We start from the raw sequence: 11,148 nt of genomic DNA, 5'->3' as shown, positions 1-11,148 counted from the left end.
CAACAACCGTTTCAACAACAATAACAATCCCAACAACAACCTCAATAACAACAACGGCAACAAAAACCAAAAACAGCCATGTCATAGGTGTGAAGAAAATCATCAGGGTTTTGCACGACATTTTGCAACAGGTGTAAAAGAAATGGTCATAGCGCGACAAAGTGTGAGGTCTACGGACCAAAGTTTAACAGAACTAAAGGAACAAATAATGTCGGAACAAGTAATGCCGAAACGAATAGTGTCGGAGCAAGTAATACCAATGCTGTTTGTTATAAATGTGGAAAACCGGGCCACATTATTATAAATTGTCCGAATCAGGGGAATACTAATGGGCAGGGCCGTGGAAGAGTTTTCAATATTAATGCGGCAGAAGCACAGGAAGACCCGGAGCTTGTTACGGGTACGTTTCTTATTGACGATAAATCTGCTTATGTTTTATTTGATTCGGGTGCGGATAAAAGCTATATGAGTAGAGAATTTTGTGCTAAATTAAGTTGCCCATTGATGCCTTTGGATAGTAAATTTTTACTCGAATTAGCAAACGGTAAATTAATTTCAGCAGATAATATATGTCGGGAGAGAGAAATTAAACTGGGGGATGAAACGTTCAAAATTGATTTAATACCAGTCGAGTTAGGGAGTTTTGATGTAATAATTGGCATGGACTGGTTGAAAAAGGTGAGAGCAGAGATCGTTTGTTACAAAAATGCGATTCGCATTATGCGTGAAAAAGGAAAACCTTTAATAGTGTACGGAGAAAAGAGCAACGTGAAGTTAAATCTTATTAGTAGTTTGAAGGCGCAAAAACTAATAAGAAAAGGTTGTTACGTCATTCTAGCACATATCGAGGAAGTTAAACCTGAAGAAAAGAACATCAGTGATGTTCCCGTCGCAAAAGAATTTCCCGATGTATTTCTGAAAGAATTACCGGGATTACCCCCACATCGATCCGTTGAATTTCAAATAGACCTTATACTAGGAGCTGCACCAATAGCTCGTGCCCCATACAGACTCGTACCCAGCGAAATGAAAGAATTACAAAGTCAGTTACAGGAACTTTTAGAGCGTGGTTTCATTCGACCAAGCACATCACCGTGGGGAGCTCCTGTTTTGTTTGTCAAGAAGAAGGATGGTACATTTAGGTTATGTATAAACTACCGAGAGTTGAACAAACTTACCATCAAGAACCACTACCCACTACCGAGAATCGACGACTTATTTGATCAACTACAAGGCTCTTCGGTTTATTCGAAGATCGATTTACGTTCTGGATATCATCAAATGCGGGTAAAGGAAGATGATATTCTAAAGACTGCTTTTAGGACGCGTTACGGTCATTACGATTTTATGGTTATGCCGTTTGGATTGACTAACGCACCAGCTGTGTTCATGGACCTCATGAACCGAGTGTGTGTGCAATATCTTGACAAGTTTGTCATTATTTTCATCGATGACATACTTATTTACTCGAAGAATGATCAAGAGCACGAAGAACATTTGAGAAAAGTGCTAGAGTTGCTGAGAAAAGAAAAACTGTACGTTAAGTTTTCAAAGTGTGCATTTTGGTTGGAAGAAGTTCAATTCCACGGTCACATAGTGAACAAAGAAGGTATTCAGGTGGATCCAGCAAAGATTGAAACCGTTGAAAAGTGGGGAACCCCGAAAACTCCGAAACACATACGCAAGTTTTTAGGACTAGCTGGTTACTACAGAAGGTTCATCCAAGACTTTTCCAGAATAGCAAAACCCTTAACTGCATTAACGCATAAAGGGAAGAAATTTGAATGGAAAGATGAACAAGAGAAAGCGTTTCAATTGTTAAAGAAAAAGTTAACTACGACACCTATATTGCCATTACCTGAAGGGAATGATGATTTTGTGATATATTGTGACGCCTCAAAGTAAGGTCTCGGTTGTGTATTAATGCAACGAATGAAAGTAATTGCTTATGCGTCTAGACAATTGAAGATTCACGAGCAGAATTATACAACGCATGATTTGGAATTAGGCACAGTTGTTTTTGTATTAAAGACTTGGAGGCACTACTTATATGGGGTAAAAAATATTATATATACCGACCACAAAAGTCTTCAACACATATTTAATCAGAAACAACTGAACATGAGGCAGCGCAGATGGATTGAATTGTTGAATGATTACGACTTTGAGATTCGTTACCACCCGGGGAAGGCAAATGTGGTAGCCTACGCCTTGAGCAGAAAGGACAGAGAACCCATTCGAGTAAAAGCTATGAATATAATGATTCATACTAACCTTACTACTCAAATAAAGGAGGCGCAACAAGGAGTTTTAAAAGAGGGAAATTTAAAGGATGAAATACCCAAAGGATCGGAGAAGCATCTTAATATTCGGGAAGACGGAACCCGGTATAGGGCTGAAAGAATTTGGGTACCAAAATTTGGAGATATGAGAGAAATGGTACTTACAGAAGCTCATAAAACCAGATACTCAATACATCCTGGAACGAAGAAGATGTACAAGGATCTCAAGAAACATTTTTGGTGGCCAGGTATGAAAGCCGATATTGGTAAATACGTAGGGGAATGTTTGACGTGTTCTAAGGTCAAAGCGGAGCATCAAAAATCATCAGGTCTACTTCAACAACCCGAAATCCCGGAATGGAAATGGGAAAATATTACCATTAATTTCATCACTAAATTGTCAAGGACTGCACGTGGTTTTGATACTATTTGGGTAATAGTTGATCGTCTCACCAAATCAGCACACTTCCTGCCAATAAGAGAAGATGACAAGATGGAGAAGTTAGCACGACTGTATTTGAAGGAAGTCGTCTCCTGACATGGAATACCAATCTCTATTATCTCTGATAGGGATGGAAGATTTATTTCACGATTCTGGCAGATATTACAGCAAGCATTAGGAACTCGTCTAGACATGAGTACTACATATCATCCACAAACTGATGGGCAGAGCGAAAGGACGATACAAATGCTTGAAGACATGCTACGAGCATGTGTTATTGATTTCGGAAACAGTTGGGATCGACATCTACCGTTAGCAGAATTTTCCTACAAAAACAATTACCATTCAAGCATTGAGATGACGCCGTTTGAAGCACTTTATGGTAGAAAGTGCAGGTCTCCGATTAGTTGGAGTGAAGTGAGGGATAGACAGATTACGGGTCCGGAGATAATACAAGAAACTACCGAGAAGATCATCCAAATTCAACAACCGTTGAAAACCGCCCAAAGTCGACAAAAGAGCTACGCCGACATCAAAAGAAAAGATATAGAATTTGAAATTGGAGAGATGGTCATGCTTAAGGTTGCACCTTGGAAAGGCGTTGTTCGATTTGGTAAACGAGGGAAATTAAATCCAAGGTATATTGGACCATTCAAGATTATTGAGCGTGTCGAACCAGTAGCTTACCGACCTGAGTTACCTCAACAACTTGTGGCTGTACATAACACTTTCCACGTCTCGAATGTGAAGAAATGTTTTGCTAAAGAAGATCTCACTATTCCGTTAGATGAAATAGAAATTAACGAAAAACTTCAATTCATCGAAGAACTCGTCGAAATAATGGATCGTGAGGTTAGAAGACTTAAGCAAAACAAAATACCAATTGTTAAGGTTCGATGGAATGCTCTTAGAGAACCCGAGTTCACCTGGGAACGAGAAAATCAGATGAAGAATAAATACCCGCACTTATTTCAGAAGATACGACAACACCTCCAACTGCTTAAAATTTCGGGACGAAATTTATTTAACGGGTAGGTACTGTAGTGACCCGAACTTTTCCATGTTTATATATATTAAATGAAATTGATTTTTACATGATTAAGTGTTTCCAACATGTTAAGCAATCAAACTTGTTAAGACTTGAGTATTTGAAATGAGTTTCATGTAGACAATTGACCACCCAAGTTGACCGGCGATTCACGAACGTTAAAACTTGTAAAAACGACTTGACGATATATATATAGGTATACATATAGTTAACATGAGAATATGATAAGTAAGTATCTCCATAAGTATATTAACAATGAGTTATATACATAAAAATGAGACTACTAAGTTAAGAAAGTCGAAACGATATATATAACGATTATCGTTATTACAACGTCTTACTAAATACATATGTATCATATTAAGATATTGTTACACTATATTTAACATGATAAAATGATAATTATATATGTTAACAATGAACTACATATGTAAAAACAAGACTACTAACTTAAGGATTTCAAAACGAGACATATATGTAACGATTATCGTTGTAACGACATTTAAATGTATATATATATCATATTAATATATAATAATATATCATAATATCATGTTAATATAATAATTTAACATCTCATTAGATATACTAAACAATGGGTTAACAACATTAAATGAGATCGTTAACTTAAAGGTTTCACCATGTAACGACTAACGATGACTTAACGACTCAGTTAAAATGTATATACATGTAGTGTATTTAGATGTATTAATATACTTTTGGAAGACTTCAAGACATATATCAAAACACTCATACTTAACAAAAATGGGTACAGTTACATTCCCATTCTTTTTTTTCATCAAGAATTCTAGTCGTATTCATACCCGTATTATACACAACTTCTAGACGTACTTACTGTGGGTATATACCAATAGGAACTAGTATGGGATTCCACTCTTGATTATGTCATGTATGACTAATCAATTTTAACTTCTACCATGAACTAGTCAACTAACTAGAACTCCTTTTAACCCCACTCACCACTCACCACTTACCACTCATCATTCACTCCATTTCACTTCCAATTCTCTTTCTAATTATCTCTCAACACACACACACACACACTCTCTTATGAATGAATTTTTCCAGTAGCTAGTCATCATCTTCATCAAAAATTACTTCAAGAATCAAGCTATAATCATCTTAGGAAGAACACTTCAAGAACACTTCAAAAATCCTTTCAAGTTTACTAGTTTACATCCAAGCTTTCTAATCCATTCCAACTAATCATCTAAGATCAAGAAACCTTTGTTATTTACAGTAGGTTATCTTTCTTATTCAAGGTAATAATCATATTCAAACTTTGATTCAATTTCTATAACTATAAACTATCTTAATTCGAGTAAAAATCTTACTTGAACTTGTTTTTGTGTCATGATCCTACTTCAAGAACTTTCAAGCCATACAAGATCCTTTGAAGCTAGATTATTTCTTGTCACTTCTAGTAGGTTTACCTAATAAATTTGAGGTAGTAATGATGTTCATAACATCATTCGATTCATACATATAAAACTATCTTATTAGAAGATTTAAACTTGTAATCATTAGAACATAGTTTAGTTAATTATAAACTTGTTCGCAAATAAAGTTAATCCTTATAACTTGACTTTTAAAATCAACTAAACACATGTTCTATATCTATATGATATGCTAACTTAATGATTTAAAACCTGGAAACACGAAAAACACCGTAAAACCGGACATACGCCGCCGTAGTAACACCGCGGGCTGTTTTGGGTTTGGTAATTAAAAACTATGATAAACTTTGATTTAAAAGTTGTTCTTCTGGGAAAATAATTTTTCTTATGAACATGAAACTATGTCCAAAAATCATGGTTAAACTCAAAGTGGAAGTATGTTTTTCAAAATGGTCATCAAGACGTCGTTCTTTGGACTGAAATGACTACCTCTTACAAAAATGACTTGTAACTTTTATTTCCGACTATAAATCTATACTCTTTCTGTTTAGATTCATAAAATAGAGTTCAATATGAAACCATAGCAATTTGATTCACTCAAAACGGATTTAAAACGAAGAAGTTATGGGTAAAACAAGATTGGATATTTTTTTTGATTGTTGTAGCTACGAGAAATATTGTAACAATTCTATACAAATCATAACTTAACAAACTTATATTGTATTATTCATGTATTCTAATATATATTATGTAATCTTGAGATACCATAGACACGTATACAATGTTTTGACATATCATATCGACCCATTTATATAATATATTTTGGAACAACCATAGACACTCTATATGCAGTAATGTTGGAGTTAGCTATACAGGGTTGAGGTTGATTCCAAAATAATATATATAGTTTAAGTTGTGATCTAGCCTGAGGCTTGTATACACTGGGTCATGGATTGATCCAAGATAATTTATATTGATTTATTTATGTACATCTAATTGTAGACAACTAGTTGTAGGTTACTAACGAGGACAGCTGACTTAATAAACTTAAAACATTAAAACGTATTAAAAATATTGTAAATATATTTTGAACATACTTTGATATATATGTACATATTTGTTATAGGTTCGTGAATCGACCAGTGGCCAAGTCTTACTTCCCGACGAAGTAAAAATCTATGAAAGTGAGTTATAGTCCCACTTTTAAAATCTAATATTTTGGGATGAGAATACATGCAGTTTTATAAATGTTTTACGAAATAGACACAAGTAATTGAAACTACATTATATGGGTGAATGATCGAAGCAGAATATGCCCCTTTTGCTTGGTAACCTAAGAATTAGTAAACCGATCTACCAATTAACGCGAATCCTAAAGATAGATCTATTGGGCCTAACGAACCCCATCCAGTACTTCGAATTCGTTTATATCATGTCTGAAGGATTTCCCGGAATGATAGGGGATATTCTTATATGCATCTTGTTAATGTCGGTTACCAGGTGTTCACCATATGAATGATTTTTATCTCTATGTATGGGATGTATATTGAAATATGAAATCTTGTGGTCTATTATTATGATTTGATAATATATAGGTTAAACCTATAACTCACCAATATTTTTGTTGACGTTTTAAGCATGTTTATTCTCAGGTGATTATTAAGAGCTTCCGCTGTTGCATACTAAAATAAGGACAAGATTTGGAGTCCATGCTTATATGATATTATGTAAAAACTGCATTCAAGAAACTTATTTTTGATGTAATATATTCTTATTGTAAACCATTATGTAATGGTCGTGTGTAAATGGTATATTTTAGATTATCATTATTTGATAATCTACGTAATGTTTTTTAAACCTTTATAGATAAAATAAAGGTTATGGTTGTTTTAAAAATGAATGCAGTCTTTAAAAAAAGACGAAATCAATTAATATGGAACGTTTATAATCAATATGAACGGGACATTTCAAAAACAAATTACATATTTGAAATCCTTGCATCTTCCTCTTCAATTCCATACCGATTTCATCAAGTTTGGGTAACTTTCCAAAATCACTAGATTCTTTGTTCTTGATGTTTTTAATTTATAAAAGTGTTAATTAGTGTCTATGGCTCAATTCTAACATGAATATATGATTTATATGCTTGTTCTTGCTATTTTGGTGTAACTAGCTTAAACTTGAAATGGGTGTGCTTAATCTTGAGATTTGGTTGCCTAAATGTTGTTAGATGTTAAAAGTGCATGTATTAAATGTGTTACTAGCATCACTAGCTTCAATTTGGTATGTAAGTTGGCTTAAAAGCCTCATTAACATGATTAAGGATTTTATGATTTTTAGTTAGGGTTTGACGGCCTTAAATGTGATATTTGATGCATTAAAAGCCTTGCAATGTTGTTTGTAAGTGTTTAGTAGTATTGTATGCGTAATTACCTATGAAACAGCGTATTATATGTGTGCATTTAATTCCCGAATCATAAATGTGCATTTATGAACTTGAAAGTATTTATGATGAACATTAAATGAGCATTCAACTTGGATTTTGATTTTTGTAAATGATGTTTTAATTGATGAAAGGTGTTTAGTTATGTTCCTCGTTAAATTACATTTCCAACGGTGTATGGTATGCGTTTTAAGTGTTTACGGTTCATTAGTTATGATAAATTGAAGTTTGGTTCGAGACTTGTAAATTTTTCAGCATTTCCACTTGAATCAGATAGGGATGCGGCGCATCACCTCTGGATGCGGCGCATCTGCAGACTGATGCGGCGCATCACTTGCAGATGCGGCGCATCTGAAGGCTGCTGTCCAATTTTTTTCTTCGTTTAATTCCCGCTATGCTATACATGTCCGATTAACATGAAACTTGGCCAACATACTTATATATGCTTATCTTTCATAGAAAAATTGTCGGATACCCGACCCGACCCCGTTGACTTTGACTTTGACCAAGTTTGACCAAGTTTGACTTTTAGTCAAACTTAACCAAATGTTTATGCAATTGTTCTAACATGCTTTTATACTTATACCTTACATGAAACTTGACAATTTGACTCGCATGCTATATAATCGAGTCGTAATGAGCCATAAGACTAATTGAACATCTTTGACCCATCGTGTTTACCGTTATTGATACAACCTACTTGTTTAGGTCAAGACTAGCAATTGTCCTTGCACACGTTTACTTGTTAAGTACTTTATTACTCGTGCACTCAAGGTGAGATCATAGTCCCACTTTTACTCTTTTAAACTTACAATTGGGATGAGATAACATAAACGTTTCATTTTACAAAGTGAACACAAATACGAAAACAAACATTCTACATACGAGTTAGAACAAAATCCTCAATTCGATTATCATTAGTTACACTTGCCGGGTGTAAGCGAGAACTTATGTTGTATGGCCATATGGGTTTGACAAACCCTCATTCGGATGGTTCGCTGCCGTTATTCGGATGAAATATATTTTCGAGAAACAGTGTATGTTCTAACACTATTGTGATGGGGTTCTATGGATGGAAAGTTAAGCCTTGATAATTGGGTGCTCGTGATAACAAATTTTAGAATGGTTTACTATTATTTCAATGATATAAATCTTGTGGTCCATTTGTACTTACTTACTTACTTAAACCTATGATTTCACCAACGTTTTCGTTGACAGACTTCTATGTTTTTCTCAGGTCCTTGAACGTTTTGTGATACATGCTTCCGCTCATTATTTTGATACTTGCATTGGATGTCGAGTATATATGCATACATGGAGCGTCTTTTGGCTACTTTTAAATTGTGTCGCATAGGTTTCATTTGTACTTAAAACGTTGTAACGTAACTTGTGGTTGAACTATTCTTGTAAACTTTTAAACAATCTTTACACTTGAAATGAATGCGACATATTTTTGGTCAAACGTTGTTTTAAAGACTTATGACCACGTAACGGGACCTAAGTAGACGGCGCCGTCAATGACGATTTTGTCGGGTCGCTACAAAATTAGAGCAAGAAATCAAAAGATACAACTATTCAATGTTCTGACGCAACAAGTAACACAGACCACACATTGTGCGTGGTGCTTGGTGCGTATTGCGATGAAAATATATTGTCTCGGTGAATATCTCGGTAAAATGCACGCAGGATGATGGTTGCTCCTGTCACATGTGCGGGAACCCGGCGAAAGTACTTTTTCGGCATTCGACTCTTTCAGGGTGGATCTGGTGAATTTCCAAAGAAAACACATGGTCATGATGTCCCTGCCAAATGTACACCTTATGCCATAACATGCACCGCGCATGGATATGCACGCACCGTTAGTGGACATGGGGTAAAATAACAATCACGGACTAACACTTTGCGATTTCGGGCCATTCTGACCAATTTCCCATGATTATTTTTCTTTGAATAAATTACAAAAATGAAAAGCAAAACAATTTAAAATATAAATGGGTTTGCCTTGAACTAAATATAGTATTAGAAATCAAAATAGCTTAAAAACAAAAAAAGTGAGACGTAAGAAGTATTAGAAATCAATATAGCTTAAAAGCACAAGAAAAAAAATATTCATGAAACATAAAAACAAGGTAAATTAAGTCGATTATACCCTGTAAATTTATTAAAATTTTATTTCTTACTGAATAACCTAAGAACACATTATTCGTGTACTTCTTTTAGCAAATATATGCAAAAACCCTTGACGTAGTGTGCGTTTGAAAAAACATAAAAATTAAGTGCTGAATAGTTCAAAATTCGAATGATTTAAAAGTTCAGATCAAACTTGGTTCTGAACGACAATATATCATTTGATAATCATTTTGAATAAACTATACAATAAATGTAAAATAAATATATTAATCTTATAAATAAATAAATAAATAAATAAAAGAAATATAATTGTTGGGTAAGTTGTTTGGATATAATAAAAGGAGGATATTAAAAGATATGAAAGTGTTGAATCGTTAAAATAGTATTTAAACTCCAAATGGTTCAACAGAGTATAGATTGTTACACACTACAACACAGATTGCTGATTGGTTCAACATCATTTGTCAATCAGATGTCACAAATAAATGCACTAAATTCTTCATTGTTAATGTGTATGTAGAAGAATGACATCGTACGTACGAGTGTATCGATTGTCTCACAATGTCACTATGAGACAATCAATCTTATTACACTTGTTAAAATACATTTTGTCCTTGTAACCTTTTATCGTCATTGACAAATTAAAGCATCTCGATTAACCTTTGTGGTATCAAAAAAAATAATCCAACCATTTGTTGAAACACCATTTAATCCGGAATATTAACATTCACATTTCAAACCCTTTCTTTTAGTAAGGTAGTTGCTTTAAAAAAGATCAAAGAGTTATGATTGTTCGTTGATCATGTATCTAACTTCCACTCTTAATGTTTTGTACCATATGTCCAATAATCCCTCCTCATAATTATAATTCATAATTATATTATCGACATACACTCTATATTATGTTTAATGGGAACCACATAAGTCGTCCTGTAGATCAAAATATCAAAACGACAAGAAAACCAATTGCACCTACCATTTTTAGAAAAAAATGAGTGTTTTCATAGTCCCTACACTCAAAAGTGGGATACATATGGTCTTATTATTTTGCTTCTAAATTGAGGTTGTAGTTGTACGGAAGGACCTAACTAAGTATCTATTCTTCACTAGAATTTTGCTTTAGATGGAAGTTTTATTTTCTTTCCATAAATGAGCTATAAAACTTTTGAGTACTGAACTTTACCTTATTACGATTAGTCTTTGACATGTTGTTGACCATTAGTACGTACAATTCGTTTTTGCATAGTTTTATAAATGACCATTTCACACATAGTAAAAAAAAAAGTGTCATCTAAGACCGCTAGTATCGGTAGCGCGGTTGGGCAGCCATTGTCACCGCAGTTGAACGGCGCTGATACTAGCGACCGTGGGATGTTCATCGGTTC

The sequence above is a fragment of the Rutidosis leptorrhynchoides genome, chromosome 8, assembly GCF_046630445.1.
Source record: "Rutidosis leptorrhynchoides isolate AG116_Rl617_1_P2 chromosome 8, CSIRO_AGI_Rlap_v1, whole genome shotgun sequence".
In the NCBI taxonomy this organism is placed as follows: Eukaryota; Viridiplantae; Streptophyta; class Magnoliopsida; order Asterales; family Asteraceae; genus Rutidosis; species Rutidosis leptorrhynchoides.
The sequence above is the reverse complement of the archived record's forward strand: the minus strand, read 5'-3'. Positions refer to the sequence as shown.